The 17,736-nt window shown below is 38.7% G+C and overlaps 1 non-coding gene across 1 annotated transcript; it reads right to left on the bottom strand.

The window, feature by feature from the left end:
* Window positions 1-10,520: 10,520 nt before the first annotated feature.
* Window positions 10,521-10,592, bottom strand: Trnaa-ggc. Its single transcript has one exon. It is a non-coding gene; the product is annotated as a tRNA-Ala (tRNA).
* Window positions 10,593-17,736: the final 7,144 nt, after the last annotated feature.

Below are 17,736 nucleotides of genomic sequence, written 5' to 3'. Positions count from 1 at the left end.
TCAATAATTCCTCGCGGAAGATTACCTACCACGCGATAATCCACGCAGCAACGAAACAACGAAACACACCCCCCCCCCTCCCTCCCTCCCTCCTGCTCACGTACCTGCGATTACCGAGGAATCCGCGGTATAAATAAAGCAGCTCGAGCATTTAGGAGAACGGCGCGAAAAAAGGCGACGGGTTGCCGTGTGTATACGCACACAATGTGGCCTAGTGGTATATAGGGGGGCAAGGCAATTACCCGCCCCCTTACCCTCCTCTCTCTCGCCACCCGGTTTACGTCTATTCCTCTTAGGCTCGGCCGTGTCCCTCCCGGACGAAGAGCAGAACGAGCGAGAGCGAGAGCGAGAGCGAGAGAGAGAGCGAGCGAGAGCGAGAGCGAGAGCGAGAGAGAGAGAGAGCGAGCGAGAGCGAGAGCGAGCGAGAGCGAGAGCGAGAGCGAGCGAGAGCGAGAGCGAGAGCGAGAGAGAGCGAGAGCGAGAGCGAGCGAGAACGAGAGCGAACGAGAGCGAGAGAGAGAGAAAGAGAGGTGCACCGTGCGAAAAAATGCCGGCCGCTACCGATCTGAAAATCGCCCGTCCGGTAATCGCAGGTTGCGGCGCGCACCGAGACGGGAAGGTGTGCGTGCACCGCAGCTCTCGTCGTCGGTGCCGCGAAGCGACAATCGGCCGACGGGTTCCCAAGTCTCGGCCGGGCCCCGACCTCTCGGCCCCGTGGAGAACGGGGCCGCGCCCACCGCGCCGACAATTGCCGCCCGGCCGGGGCCTTCCTTTAACGTCCTGCCCGTGACGACCACCGTGAGGATCCGCGCCACCAGGAGGTAAGGGAGGGAGGGAGGGAGTGAGGGAGGGAGGGGGATGCGCGTGAGATTGCCAAGTGTGAGGATAGTTTTCCACGACGCGCGAGATTCGCATGGGATCGATGATGGTTTTGGTTTTTGAGGGGAGGGGGAGGGACAGGGGGAGGGTGTTTTTCGAATGGGGCTGATCTTGGCGTTTTTTTTTTTTTGAAGTATATTTTGGGAGTATATTTTTCGATATGGGATTCACGAAATATGGGAAAATGATGGATGATGTGTAATACGTATTTTTCGTATTTTTTAATTATTTTTCGAGGGAAGTGTGTACGTAGGGTAGTGTGTTGTACGATGTGTTGTAGGATTGTGGAACAGTTGAAATTTGGGAAAATTGGAAATTTGATTTAGTATTTAGAGTATATGAGGATTAGGATTGTGGAATAGTTGGAATTTGGAAAAATTGGAAATTTGATTTGGTATTTGGAGTATATGAGGATTAGGAATAATTGAAATTTCTAATTTTAGAAAAATTGGAAATTTGATGCAATTCTAGCATTTGGGTATAGTTTTGTATGTGTAAAGTGTATTATGATTAGGATTGTGGAATAGTTGAAGAAACAGTTGGAATATGGAAAAATTGGAAATTTGATTTAGTATTTGGAGTATATGAGGATTAGGAATAATTGAAATTTCTAATTTTAGAAAAATTGGAAATTTGATGCAACTCTAGCATTTGGGTATAGTTTTGTATGTGTAAAGTGTATTACGATTAGGATTGTGGAACAGTTGAAATTTGGGAAAATGATTTAGCATTAGAAATATGACTTAACATTTAGAGTATATGAGGATCAGGATTGTGGAACAGTTGGAATTTGGAAAAAATTGGAAATGTGATTCGAGTAGCATTTAGAATATATTGATTAGGATTATGGAACAGTTGAAATTTGGAAAAAATTGGAAAAAATTGATTTAACATTTAGAGTATATGAGGGTTAGGATTGTGGAATAGTTGAAATTTGGAAAAATTGAAAATGTGATTTAGCATTTAGAGTGATATGAGGATTAGAATTATGAAACAGTTGAAATTTGAAAAAATTGGAAATGTGATTTAGCATTTAGAGTATATGAGGGTTAGGATTGTGGAGTAATTGAAATTTGGAAAAATTTGAAATTTGATGCAACTAGCATTTGGATATAGTTTTATAGAGTGTATTATGATTAGGATTATGGAAATTTTGAAAAAATTGGAAATGTAAGTCGAGTAGCATTTAGAATATACAATGATTAAGATTATGGAACAATTGAAATTTGGAAAAATTGAAAATATGATTTAGCATTTAGAGTATATGACGATTAAAATTGTGGAACAGTTGAAATTTAGAAAAATTGAAAATATGATTCAAGTAACATTTCCAATTTTGATACGAGTAACATTTCCATTTGGAAAGAGTTCTGTATATGTAGAGTATACGATGATTAAGTTGTGGAGCAGTTGAAATTTGGAAAAATTGGAAATATGATTCGAATAAAATTTAAAATATACGATAGTTAGAATTGTGAAGCAGTTGAAATTTGGAAAAATTGAAAATGTGATTTGAATAAAATTTAGAGTATACAATTAGAATTGTGGAGCAGTTGAAATTTGGAAAAATTGGAAATATGATTCGAATAAAATTTAGAATATATTAAAATTCTGAAGCAGTTGAAATTTGGAAAAATTGGAAATGTGATTCGAATAAAATTTAGAATATGATGATCAGAATTGTGGAGCAGTTGAAATTTGGAAAAATTGGAAATGTGATTCGAGTAGTATATTTAAAACTTGGGAAAATGAAAATTTGATAGCATGTTTAAAATATATAACAATTAAGATTGTGCAACAGTTGAAATTTACAAAAATTGGAAATGTAATACAACTAGCATTTGGACGTACTTCTGCAAAGTATTACAATTGTGAATTGTGAAACAGTTGAAATTTGTTTTTTAAGATGTTGTATTTTGAGGATTTAACATTTTTTAAATATAACTAATCCTCATATTTTTAAATATAGATTTTTGATATAAAATTCTCGATATGTAAATCCTATAATACTTTTCTACTATTTTTTAATTATTTCTCAAAAGAAATATATACGTAGAATCACAACGAATTGAATGAAACATTTAAAATTTGGAAAAATAGATACAACTAGCATTTGATATAGTTCGAGGAAATTTATATATCGTTTCAAGGATCGTCGAAAGTACGACGATAATATAGAAAAAAAAAAGCGACGTTGAGAGAGTATCGAGACGAAGAAGCGCTCGATTGTGCACGTCCACGCGATGCAATTTTCGAGATCTCTGGTATCCCGGGATTCATTATCGATTCATTATCGACTCTCGGTCCTTTTGCTCCCTTCCCACGTTAACGATCGTAATTTGAGATTAAGTATCGGAAGAAATACGTATTCCTTTCGGGAATTACCCGATGCAATTTCATCATCGTGGAAAAATTGCCCGTGAATCCAGTAGATTAAACGTCCAAGGACCTATGAACCGACTGGCAGAGGAGTTACATGTTCTAGAATCATTCAGAAGAAGTTTTTCAACGTTTCTTTTTAAAGAAACGAGATCTAAAGTCACAATTTTCTGATTCTGATTCTGATTCTGTTGTGAGACTCGCAGGAAATAAAATAAAATCACAATGGAAAATGTATTCTCCTTAGAGAAACTTAAACTTAAAATTAATTCACAATTCTTTCACGTAGATTCATTTCTCCTTATATTTATAAAAATATCACTTATTCGCTATATATTCGCTAATATATTATAAAGCTAATAGGTTCATACCCTATCGATAAATTAAAAATTTTTATACAAATATAAATTATTTAATTTTATTTTAGTGTTGAAGCACATAAAATTTTGAATTTTATTAGGATTAATTAAATTATTAAATTGGATATTAGTTTAAATTTAAAACCTTTAAATTGCATTTAAAATTTAATATTATTTTATTATATATAAATTAAAGTAATATGTCTGATAAAAGAGATATTTTGATAAAATATAAATGTATACATAATAAATATACTATTACTTAATAATATTATTAATTTAATATTATATTATTAATTTTTATTAATTTAAAACATAATTTATTTATCTACATATTAATTTTCTTATTATTTCTTATTGTAAATTCAAATAATATTTTTATTCAATGATTATTAATGGATTCGTTAATATAAATATCACAATCTAATCCCTCCTGTCAAAATTTAATTCACTTCTATTATTTATATTTATATATATATATATATATTTAATATTATATATTATTTATATTATATATATATTTAATAAAAAAAAATACACTCTCACCCTTTCTTTCGCATATATTTTTGGTGTAAATGTAAATCAAGGAGGGAATCGAGGCGATTCTATCGCGATTCGCAATCTCAAAGTTCTCCATATAATCGCGATTCCAGTGAAAAGGTCGAGTCGAAGTAGACACGTAGACGTCTCTTAAGTAAAAAATTCGGCGTTGCGAATGCGTAAGAAACGCATGGGATCACGCGATCCATCCCTCTTGGGGATGGATTTTTCCCAGAGGCGGGACGTTATTGCTTCGAAAGCAATTATAAGTACGGTAGCACCGGACAGAATTGCATACTGCACACCCTGTTCATCGCTCCTTCTATAATTGTTTCGACGATTCTTCGCTCACCTTTCTCGTAAAAGAGAGAGAGAGAGAGAGAGAGGGAGAGATACAGTGGCAGGCAAAAGTTTCGAACGAACGTTGATCTTGTTAAGTGAATTAAACAGTCGAGCAGGAAGAATTTCTAATTAAGAACCTTGAATCCATTTTTGACAATTTCCAAGTTATATATCTAAAGAGAGTATATTCTACATTGTGCGTGAGATTTTATTACGATATTATTTAATATTATATTATATTAAATAATATATATATATATATAATATATATATTATTTAATATGGATAAATTAAATTGGATCTTTTTCTTTTTCGAACAAACCTTGACTTTCTTTTCTTGAAACTTTTGTCAGTTTACTGTAATTGAGGATTGATTTGACAATTTCTAAGTTATTTTTTATCAATTGTATAAAAAAAGGATTTAAACTGTAATCGCACGCTTTTCATAGGAGGAGTTATCTTTATCAATTCGATCTATCAAAAGATACTATGCTAACTGTTAATTTATAATTCTTTTATTTATAATTTATGAATCGATATTTATTTTTTCGATCGAGATAAAAAATAAAAGTTTACTATCAATCCTCCCAATTGAATTTAATTATTTATTCGTTTATAATATAAATTAAATTCCATATAGGGTCTTATCGTCCCATAATTGAATCTTAGAATTTTAAACATTTAAATTCGTTATTAATTTCTGTGACTTCGATTGACACGTTGACTTTTCCAAACCGATCCTGAATCCCGCATCCTCATCAACCTAGAAATCGTTCCCGATATTATCATCTATGACGATGAAACTTTTACGTAAACAAAACAATTTCATCGTAAGGAATTCCCAATATTTCAAAAACATTAAACCGACCGATGTTCCATTCCACTTGCCTCTAATCCCAATTTATAATCGAATATATAAATACCACAGCAACGATTCTCGATTCTCACGATATTTCCCAATTATTTATATTCGATCGTTACACTCAGTGACCTCTATCTTCCCAAAGATGGAAAATGCGAAAGGAGGGGGAATCAATTCGCTGACAATCGTTCGATTTTCTTGCCCATTAAGCTCTTAAGGTCGATTAAGTTCTTGCATTGGCGGCGCTAGTGTGCCCAGGCGGCCGCATCTTTTGCGTGAATTTACGCGCGTCGGGGTTAATTGAGTCGCCATAATTTCATGAGTCAGGACGCGGGTATGCGAGTTTATTTCCCGCTCGGAATCCGGAGTAAATTTGAATGAACGGCCTCTATAATATCTGCGATAATGGAGGAAAAAAAAAAAGGAAGAAAGAATACAGATACCGTTATCAAGGATCGCCATTTTTTTTTTCTCTCGATCAGAGAACGGCCACGCATTTAACAGATAATATTTTTCCTCTCTCTCTTTCGAGCAACAGGTATTTATTATTTTTTATAATTATTTTTATTTTATTTTTATTTTATTTTTTATTCTTTATTTTTATTTTTATAATATTTAATAATTGCACTTCTGGCATTCTATTTATGATTTGTTTCTTTTTCTAGTTTTAGCTTTTCTAGTGAAAAAAATTGAATATTTATTATCAATTATATAGGCCCGATTATATATAGAAGGAATAAATTTTAACACACGCGACGAAAGATCAAGTACATCTTAAAAGCTAAAATTTTATTTACCTTGAAAATGAATCTACCGGAAATCTTAAAACAATCCAAATCCAAATCGAAAAAAAAGCGAGAACTTTTATCGTGAAGGTAAGTAGAATGGAAGCGCGTTCGCTCGAATTTCGAATTGTTTCGAAGCGTCACGAGGACGGATGGAAACTGCTCTTCGAGGACGTAACGGATAATTCGAGGTTGGCGCGAGTAACGACTTCCGAGGATCGGCCATAAAACAGGGTCCGTTTTAGCGAAAGCCACGAACAGGCGGCGGCGTAGCAATATAAATTTGTCGGGGAGGGCAGCACGGGTTGGCCGATATCGGTGAGCGAGCGTGTACTCGCGAGCACACCGCCAGCTCGCTCTCTTTGGTCATTATCCTTTTATTACCGGCGCGTTATTTAGAGAGGGCCCGATCCTTGGCAGCGCTTCATACTCGCGGCCGATCGCTCGACTGGAAAACGACCCATACGGCCGTGGCGCTGCATCATCGGCCGCTGCATCTCGTAAATAAAACACCGTTCGATCGTGAGCCCCTATCCGACGGTGCTGCCGCTATTTACGATTCACGCCGCCACGAACTTCGCCCTAACGACACACGTAAGTGCTGCTCGCTCACTTTTTCCACTGCCCCCTATCGGTCCGCCTAGCGTCGGCCGTTTCCACTGCGGAAACGGCTCACGTTATCTTCTTTGCGAAACGCGAATTATATTTCCAACAAATTATATTATAGAATAGATATAACACTCGTGGAACTACTATCTGGAAACGTACGAAAATTGAGGATTTATTTATCGAGATATATCTATATATATATATATATATTTAGCATTATTTAATTCTGATAGGATTAAAAGGTTATGAAAACGTTGCGTGAAACAAATATCGATTATATAATATATCGATATAATTGATATATATAATAGTTATAATTATATAGAAATAGAAAAATTTAATAAAAAACTAGGATTAGATATTCTATTATAGAAATTGAAAGAAAATATTGTTGCGTTGGTCGATAATGGTTAACTGAGATAAATACTAGATCGTTTTGATTGAGAAAGCGTGATTCGTTCATATATTTGCATCTCGTCCAATCATCGTAATTTACGAGATTGTTCACGCTTCGCATCGTGGATACAGGGGATAGCATTAAGGAGCGAGACTCGGTCCAAAGAGACTTGTTCAAGAATTAGTGACACTACTTCTTTTGCGAGGTTATTTATAAGGACACGGTCGCGCGGGTTTTATATAACTAGGATGCGCCGCTGGAGAGCATTTATTAGCAGGAAATAGATTGTTCCCGGCTTCCCTTCGGCGTCATTCCGGCTTGATTCGCAGGAAGTCATTACACGTGTGTCTAGCGTTAATGCACTCCTCGTGCTTTCGTATCTGCATACGCGTATTATCCTGCCTCTTCCCTCCTCGCTGCAACTCACCTATCTACTCGTTTCAAACAGAAGATCGAATTCTTTTCCTCTCTCGATCGAATGAAAATAATTAAAGGAAAAATCTATCAATCTATTTTTATCGCACGATCTTTGTTATCATTTTTTTCGGATCGTCGAGAAAAATAAAATTGTCTTAAATTTCTCGCCGTGTTTATCGGTGTGTCTCAGCTCCTCCTCGCCTCAGCACAGGCAAGAGGATACCGTGCTAAGTCATTTTCTCTGAAATACGAAAGAAACTGAAAGGAATATCCAGAGTGGTTTAATTCCTTATTCAAAGTACACGCTTGAAAAATCTCTGAGATATTAATATATATATTCAAAATTTAGAAATTCTCTCCAAATCGTATACGATATAATTTCGCTATATTACCAGAGAAATTAATATTCTACAAAATTTTCCAGAGAGAGAGAAACTAATAAGAAAATGTTTCGAAAATAATTTCTCTGAGCGAGATCAATTTTATCGAGACGATTTCTAATTTTATTTTTTCGAAAATCAAACTTTTTATTATTTTTAATAAAAATTCGTGGTAATACTTTCTGCTACAGCAAAAAAAAAATCTCGAAAGGGGTCAAGAGAGATCCTCCTTTCTCTCGGCAACGGCAATTAAAAAAGCAAGAGAACAATGTTGAGGAACGCATCCTGTCCAGCCACAATAATATAAAATCCGTTCACGGTGGTGATTCCCGTTCAAATTATTCCGTTTCGTCCGACGACGTCGTTAATAATGCATATAACACACCACGGCTGCAATAATATCTGAATAATTGCCTTTTCAAAAATCAGATTAACTGTCTTCTCTTACTGTAAATCGTTCAGATCTGTTGACTTTACAAAATTCCCGTCTGGCTCTGAATCACGTCTGGTTGCCAACTACTTCCTTTCCAGGGAGAGAGAGAGAGAGAGAATTGTTGAGAAAAGTTAGTATCAAGACTTGTCGTTCAAATTTTTCTTTCTTTTTTTTCATCTCAACTTGTACTATAATTCTATCTATCGACGCTAAATTATGATGGAATGCTTCAAAACAATTGCTAGAGTCTAGAGCAGAGTCTGTAAATACGTCCTTCTTTTTTTTATTGAAAATAAAATATTTTAATATCTTCTTAAGGAGGAATTGAATTTGAGAAAGCTCGACGAGTCGAGGAAAACTTTGTATCGAAATCTGTTTCCAGAATTTTAAGAATTAAAACAGCTCGTAATAGATAATTAAAAGTGATCCAAATATTTTTTTTTCTTTCATCGTTATTTCACCCCATCGAAAACTTAATTCGTTATAACCAATTATATAAACCCGAAACGATATTATCATTATCTCTTTTCAATTTTTCTGCATCATCGCAAGGAAAAAAAAAAGAATACACACTCCTTACTTAACTCCATTCTAATTCTAATACAAACACATACCGAATAAACTTTCACAAGCTTTTACAACGTCGTTCGACGGGAACGAAAATATCAGCAAAAAAAAAAAAAAAAAAAAAAAGAAAAGAAAGAAAAAAAAAATTGTTCGAGCATCGTTGATCCGATCTCAATACGGATAGAAATCGAGCGTGCCGCCACCTGGTAGCCGCAGGAAGTAGCCTAGCTAGTTTCGGCTAATCGCGGAGCTCCGAGTTTCCGCGTGGATGTTTTATAAAACGATACATTGACGAGGGGAGGGAGAGGAGAGAGGAGGGGAGGGAGAGGGGAGGGGAGGGGAAGGAGTTTGGAGCGCGGCGCGCGAGTGTTCACACGAGCGTGGCAAAGTTGGCGCGAGGCAATTAAAAAATTAGCCACGCTCGGGAACGAATAGGAAGAGCGGTTGCCGCGATTTGTCGGGGTGCGCGTGCGCGGTGCAACCCGTCCGCTGCTCGTCGCTCGGCCGAGTGCCGAGTAATTATTTCGACGGAATCGGGTCTGACGGGCTTAATGGCAGCCAGTCGGTCTCAGAGCACCGGCAATTAATCACTATTCATTAAGAGGCCGAGCCGGAAGCCCCGAGACGAGGAAAACGAAATTACAAAGCGGTCGCCTCTCCCTCCCGCCCTCCTTCGTCTTCCTTTCCGTTTCCATCCGTGAACGAGCTTCGTTCCACGCGATTATTCCACGAGATTTTTCCCTTTTGGGAAAATTTTCTTACGACGTATGTCGTATTATGACGCCCCAACGACACGGATGTGAGTTTGGATTTGCGACCAGGTTGTATCAGGTTGTTTTATTATATTAAATAAAATCGGTGATTTTAATTTAAAAAAATTTCTTCATTTTGAGTTGAAAATTCTCGAGATATGATTTTGTGAAATCGGAATTTGTTTGATTAATGTAAGGATGAGAATAGAAATTATCTGGGTGTACGGTTTCGAGGAAACAATTTCGTGTAGCCAATGATATATATATATAGCCAATATATTGCAGATATTCCGTGTATCCTTTTTTGATGGAGCGCGCGCTGACAATCCGATTCAATCGAAGTGTCCTCGATAAATACGAAACGTCGATAATCAATTTGTAAAAATTGGCTTTCGAGCCAATTTTTCTCTCTCTCTATAATTTGCGCATATATATTTTTATCCATGGATGAAAAAAAAGAAATTCGTGACAAAATTTCCATTTATTCGTAACGAATGAAAATGACTTTGAGATACGTTGTAAAAATTGTATTTAGAAATTATAATATTTTTGAAATTTAAAAATTTTATTTACCGTACACAATTTGTTGAAATAATTTGCTTTAACTGAACATAACGTAATTCGTCGCACGAAGATTGAAAAATTCAAAATAATTGATAAAAAATATTTTTTAAAGTTATCATCAATCATATCCTATGAAAACCGTACCGAAACAATCGAGTAAAAACAGTTGTAAATAGTAGAAGAAAGTTGAAGCGAATTTTCATCACATAGAAAGTGTCGGCTATAAATTTTCGTGTACTAAACACAATTTTTCCCCTCCTGGACCGGGAATCGAACCCGGATCTTTCGCTTGCCAGGCGACTGCTTTAACCATTAAGCTATCCAGGGCCGACCGACAATTCTTCTTCACTTTGTCTATATAACAATCGTAAACGTAAACGTAAACAGAACGCCGATGCCCACATAAGAAATTGCTTCTGCCAACCTTCACTTCAAGACTAAACACGAACTCTAACATTAAATCCAACAAATCCAATTAACTATATAGACGTGTTTTTACAAGAAAAGATCCGAAAAAAAAATTACAAAAACTTTAGAGAAACGTTAGAAAAAACACCAGATGATATAATCCACAACGAATATATCAAGCAATTAACAATTCAACGAAATGTACACGCGCCGAAATTAAAAATACGAAATCTAACGTATTTGTTCTAAAAAGTTAATTAAAAAAAAAAAAAAAACGTCAAAGATATCACAATATATAATATATCGATTACTTCGACGCAAAAATTGAATACGAAATGTGACAAAGAAAATTGCAAAAAAAAAAAAAAAATAATAAAAAAATATTGAACACGGAATCGTTCCCCAGAACGCAACCCGAAGAAACCGAAGAACGAGATCGAAAATTGGTAGTAGAGACCGTATCGGCGGACGTGCAAGAGGTTCGAATCAGAAAGACTCGGGTGGCGGCAAGTGTCGAGGTTTCCCCAAGGCTTTGGCCTACACACCGCCAAGGGGATCTCCGGGACCCTTCTTCCGACCGCTTTAAACAATTTTAAGGCTCATTTCCCCCCCTTAAAGCGAATATCCTGCGCGAGGAGACAAGGAACACCCCGAGGCTCGAGGCAGAAGGAGGAAAAGGAGAGAGGAGAGGCCGCGAGGCATCTTACTTGGGGCTTCACATCCAAGCCTCCAACCCCTTGGTGAAAACTGGAAGGTAACCCTCGTATTTACCAATTACCTAAGTAATCTGCGGCGGCCTGGCCTCCGTCTCTGTCCTCACGGCTTGCCGCGGCTCTTCTTCTGCGGTGTACGCCACCACTCGACTAGCCCAGGGCAACCGTGGCTCCGTATTTCGGCCTCGCCTCTGACAAACGCGGGACATTATACGTTGCCGACGCTTCAAACGATGGACGACCGTCTTAGACCCCCTCCTCCAGACGTAAGGAGTAGTTTCTGTTCCTGAGCTTGATGGGATATCGATGCGAGCGTGGCTGGAAAACGATTGAGATTCGTATTAATTGGAAAGTCGAATGTGACGAAGTTGTAAACTAATTTAACTTAAATCATCTAAAAGAAATTTGAATTTGTTGTTTTTGTATCGATCAAATATTAATTACTTTGAAAATATCGTGGATTGAACAATTTTTCTAAAAAGAGAACGCGCACAGAAGCCAAACAATTCCCTCTCGATTTAATTCGAAACGGTAACTATCTCGGTAGGAGTCTCACCTTCGGCCAAAGATAATCAACGATTATTCCGTAATCAAGGCTAATTATCGCGGGATCGTAACGCGCTTTCCTCGCGCGTCACGTACGAACCGTAGGCGAGGAAACCACGTGAGCGCAACGGGAAGGAGCGGAAAAGGCGGAAGAGCTACGGCCAGCGAAGAAAAGGATCGAGCGACGGAGTCGTGGGGTGCACACGCGCGAAAGAGACACGTAATAGCACCGGTGCAATCTGCATACATTAGAGGAGCGTACGTGGAACGCGTCCTCGCCGGTACGAGCGAGCCCTCTCTCTCTCTGTTGATCAAGCGGAGGCGCACTGTCCTCGCCGTTTCTCACGGAAGCTGGCTCGAGACGCATGACGGTCCCAAGGTCTCGTTGAATAAGCCCGGCTGGAAGGAATCGGCTCTCCTCGACCTATCGCGTATATATCGCGCTCGCGAGCACCCCAGCAATTGCAGCGGAGCCATCCGGTTTCCGGTGCCGTTTACCCTCGCATCGCCGACAGCTAATGGCGGAAGAATTTCTGATTAGATGCGATCTGAGCCGAGTACGCGACTCGAAAGCGTAATTGAAATCGCGAGCCGTGTTTTGTTCACCATCTCCTACCTTTCTTTGTCGCTTCTCTTTCGATCCTTACGGAAGTTTTCCTTTCGAGGATGTGGACGAGCTTCTGGTGATCGAGATTGATCCCTTCCTCCGCTCCTTTTTTTCCAAGTTTGAACGGTGATAGTTGTTGTTAAGAATCAACAACAACGAATTATAAATTCTATACGAAGAATCTGTTTAGAAGGAAATTTTTATCGATATAACTATAACCAATTTAATCATACGCGAAACACGTGATAAATGTAGATTAATTTGGAAAATAATCCAATTCGAACACCACCGTACAAATTTCTCTTAATATCTGTTGGGTAACAGTTTTATCCCACGATGCTCGCGCATGAATTACACGAAAGAACCTACCGGTTCGACAACAAGCTAACCTAACCTCAATTCGAAGACAACCGCGAATCGTCAAAATTTCTCTTAATATTTCTCGAGTAATAATTTTATCCCACGGTGCTCGGCCACGAATCGCACACGCGAATTACGTCGAGTAACGAATCCTTCCTCGACGAATCGAGTCGGTAATTGAAATCCCGAGATGATTTTCCGCAGGGTTCGGTTCCCAGGTCCGAAGGGTAATTCTTGCGTAATTAGCGACCGATGGCATCGGTACGGTAGCAAACACGTCTTCGAGGAAACGGCCGGGTCAGATGTTTGCTATCCGGGAACAATGGCGGACGGGTTCATTAATTAATAGGGTGGCAGACCCATGGAAGTCTCTTGTCTGACATTTCGAGTGACAAGCCGGTGTTCCTTGCTAGCGTGACCGTCCCGCGAATTTATTATTCACAGCTCCGATAGGTTAGCCTGTCATGGCGGTTGGTACTTACTCACTTGATACTTGCCCCCTCTCTCTCGTTCTGGACGACCGTCACGCGCTCTGTCAAACGTCTAGGAAAATTGACATGCCGGTAAGCGAGAAAAAGCGGTATTTTAACGGCGTGAGAATTGCAATTACACGCGAAGGGGATTGAAAGGAAAGAAGGGCGAGTTAAGCGATGTAAATGCGATTAGTACGTGGGACGCGATCGACATCTGGTTTGATAAGTTATCTTGATAATTGTGCGAATTCCACGAATGTGGTTAACTTTGTAATCCTTTTTAAAACGGTACGAGAAATTGGTGGGAAAAAGTGGAAAATGATAATTATAGTTCAGTAGATTCGTATTCTGTCTTTAATAAACGTAGCAGGGGAAAATAAGAATAATATTAATCCAAAGAATCGAGTAAATGTTTGAAATGATTCGAAATGATTCTACAATTCATCGCAAAAAAAAGGAACATAATATTAAAACGTGACCGTACTTTCCCATTTCGGAAACGCAATGCAAAATACACGGGATAGGGTCAATTATAACCAAAAACCATTACGCTCCGTGGAAACGCGTTTTACCGCCACTCAGCATCCTAATAAAAATACATAACCTTTCTCTCGAAAGAATAAAAACTCCTAGCTCGCACGCACACGTACAACCGTACAGCCACACAACTTTTCCCCAGATATTCCCCAAACGGCCGATCAAACGAGCGAAGCGCCACTTGACAAACCGCGTCCCATAAGCGCTCGTCGTTCCCCCCGAGTCGTTCTTGCCCGTGAACGTAATCGTAGATTCGAAACCGCGTTGCATATTTGATGCCGTGTGGTCGAGCGGCCGAATTTTGGTGGCGCTGCCGGCGTCGTAAGAGGGCATCCGTGATTGAAGATTGAGGCGGGACTCGATACCCGACCAGCGCCGTCTCCCGCCGTCCATTAACTTTTCATCTTTATATAATTCCACGCTCGGCACCGTGGTCGGGGCTCGTGCTTCTCCTTGCCTCTGCTTTTTCCGGGCCGCGCGCGCCCGGAACCGGGCGTAATTGCCGGCTATAAAGATCCGGCCGAGATACGGCCTCTCGTTACGAGATTTGCCACCGGTGGGACCGTTCCGCCGCCCGTGCCGTCCCGTCTCCTCTTCGTTCCCCTCCTCTTCCCTCTTCCTGTACGCGAGACCGTATTTGCCTACCGCGATCGAAGCGAATTTTACGAGGAACGTTCGCGATTCAACGTTAAATCACTCTCGAGGATTGTAGATCGCGTTGGGCTGTCTTCGTGCGTGAGAAGAGTGTAAAGAGTGTCGCGATCGATGAGAGACACATGACGAGGTTAGGTAGGATAGTGAGTTTAAATGTTTGATTCGGATTAAAAGTGAGGTTGAGATATTTCCATTAGTTCGAGGAGTTGTATTGTAGCTGTTTATGCGCTAATGATTTTATCAATATTTTTCATCGGTTTTGTGAAATTTTTAAATCTAAAAGGACTTGTAGTTAAAAAATTTAAAAGATAATCGAGGAAATATGATTTTAAAAACTGATGACTGGGACTAAAGGCTGAAACTTTTCAAAGTGTTTTCCTTTTATTACGCACAAGGGTATCTTTAACCGAGGCCCAGCCGTTTTTTTTTTCTTTTTTCTCTTTCCAGAAGGGTGGAAAAGTCACGTTTAACGTGTAATATTACAACTCCTCTTGATAATAACACGTTAAAGAAGCTGGCAATTTAAGTACATAATAAGAAAACGATAGCCAAGAGCAATAAACGAATCCAAAACAATAAACATCGAAACAAACGATATTTTCTCCCTGTAATATCTAATATTTGCCAAGAAATGGTAAGACGTTACTTTTCATTGCACGATAATTATTATTAACGGAAGCACACTTCTCACATTCCTCTTAGCAATAGAATTTTCCTTTCAGAAAAATAATCTTTTAAGAAAACGATCCACCGTCAAATAAATTTACTTTTCACAAAATTATCTTCCTCTTCTTCTTCAAATCTTCGATCTAATCTTTCCACTTTCCAAAACACCCATTCGTAACCACCATCACCGTGAAAAAACTACTTCGATCGAAAATTACACGCCCTTCTCCTCGTATGACGACACTTCTTGAAAACGTCCACGAAAATTCCACCATCTAAGCAAACTCGACGCGTGCTCGACGAACAACAACCCTCTTAACAACCCTCACGATCGCAAAACCAGTCGTCAGGATCGCGAAACAGTGGGCATTGTATCGTGGAATAATCGCCGATAGGGAAGGAAAGGGAGGGCCCGCGGAGCAGACATTTCTTATCCCGGTGGATATCGATTGCTCGCTTCCCACCGGGAACCCTCGAGCTTCCAAGGCGGGCGGAGGGGGGATGGGGGAGGGTGTTGTTGGAGCGAGGGCGGTGTGTATCGCGGGGCATTACTTTTATTCCGTGTCATTTGAGCCCACACTCGCCCCTCACGGGTTCAACACGGATGCAATAGATTTCTTTCCAAGTGGTTCCTCGAACCCTCAACTTTCTCCTTTCACCCTTGTCCTCTCACGCCAGAGACACCCTTCTCCTCTCGATTTCCTCTTGTCGTTTCTTACTAAATTCTCGACTCTTGTTATTTATTATAATTATCGAGTTGTGTTACAATCCAAATTTTCCTCTTTTTTTTCTCTTCGAATTATCGTTATATATATCGTTTGCACATTCGTAATTATTAATTATAATTTCATTAAAGGAATTTAATTAATAAATAATAGGATAAATAATAAGATTAATACAATATTGGATTATGTTTTCTTCTAAATTCGATTTATAATATTATAATAAGCTTTCATCTCAATTTGCAATAAACGTAGGATCGTACTTGCGATATGTAAATGTAGCGAAAATTACACGTGCTCGCGATAATGATACAAGACTTGCATCAAAATGATATCCACAATGAAGTAATTTTAACAATTACCTTATCCTACCTATCTTCATCGTCAAATTTCGCATTTTGTTGCGTTGTGTATATATATATATTTTTCGAAAAAGATCTCGAGATCCACCTCGTTGAAACCGGTTATCGTTCGCCTTCTACCGTCTTACACGAAGCCACCGAAATAAGCGAAACGAGCATTCGATTCAACGACTCCCCTCTTCGATACTTCCCCTCTCCTCCCTTGTTCTCTGTGAAAGGCTCGTCGATAATTCTGCCTCGAAGCGTCGGGATTAAATAAAAAAAAAAAAAAATTGGCCACGTCCCATTCGATCGAAGAAGATCGATCGATCGATCGATCGACGATTCTCGTAAAACATTCAGAAGAGTGAAAATCGATCGTGATCTTGGTAGTTTTCGTTGCCATAATACGATCCAACGAAAAGCTCCGTGTCGTTTATCGATCTTCCAATATCAGAGGAATACCAATGGAAGAGAGACGATTCCTCGAAATCGACGATTGCAAAACGATCGAGATGGCGTTTGCTCCTCGATCGATAAGGAAGGGAGGCGTTCAAATTACTGCAACTCGGAATCGAAGTATTCTGCGTATTGGATCGATAAGCGAAGTACGGACGAAAATACTTTTATATTTTCGTCGAGTATCACTTCGAAACGAGGAATTCAAATTTCGTAAACGCGACGAAACAATAAACATCGATGAAAAATAGTTAGGTTTAAACGGTTTGCGGTGGGAAGGGGGGAAAAATTAATGGGAGCTGGGATAGGAAAATCGGCATACTGACCTAGAAAAGGGATATGTGGCGTGACGTCATGCTGCTTTCCTACGTAGGGGGTAATTCAGAACTGTGGGGTATGCTGTGGGATCGATATTTCGGTCCATGGGGTTCGCCGACATTAAAGAGGAGAAGACGTCTATCAACCGAAACATTTCTCCAACGTTTTAACGGAGATATATATATATATATTATTTCACGAAATTTTATACCTGGGAACCTCGAGAGTTCTCGAAACCGATATATATATATATATACGAATATAAAGTTCGAACAAAAGCAAAAACTTTGTACCAAGTTCGTACCAAGTTCGATAGTTTCGCTTTATGATAATAAAAGTATCAGCTCTTACTTCCTTTAAAGTTACGTCACGTTAAAAATGTTTAACGAATTCGGTCAACTGCTTTTACGAGTGAAAAGAAACATTCAAATATATTAAATTCATTACGATAGAAAATTCAGTCAATTGCTTAGAGTAAAAAAAATATTTAAATATATATATATATACATATCGTATTAAATCCTCTGCAATAGAAAATTCAGTCAATTATTTCTAAAAAGATTCATATATATAGTATAAATCGTATTAAATTTATTACGAAATTCATTAGAAAATTCAATCAACTACTTTTAAAAAGAAATATTCAAATGTATATCGTATTAAATCT

The sequence above is a fragment of the Apis laboriosa genome, unplaced genomic scaffold (assembly GCF_014066325.1).
Source record: "Apis laboriosa isolate Shangri-la unplaced genomic scaffold, ASM1406632v1 scaffold68_cov148, whole genome shotgun sequence".
Classification (NCBI taxonomy): domain Eukaryota; kingdom Metazoa; phylum Arthropoda; class Insecta; order Hymenoptera; family Apidae; genus Apis; species Apis laboriosa.
Note: the sequence above shows the minus strand (reverse complement) of the source record. Positions and strands in the feature narration are given on the sequence as shown.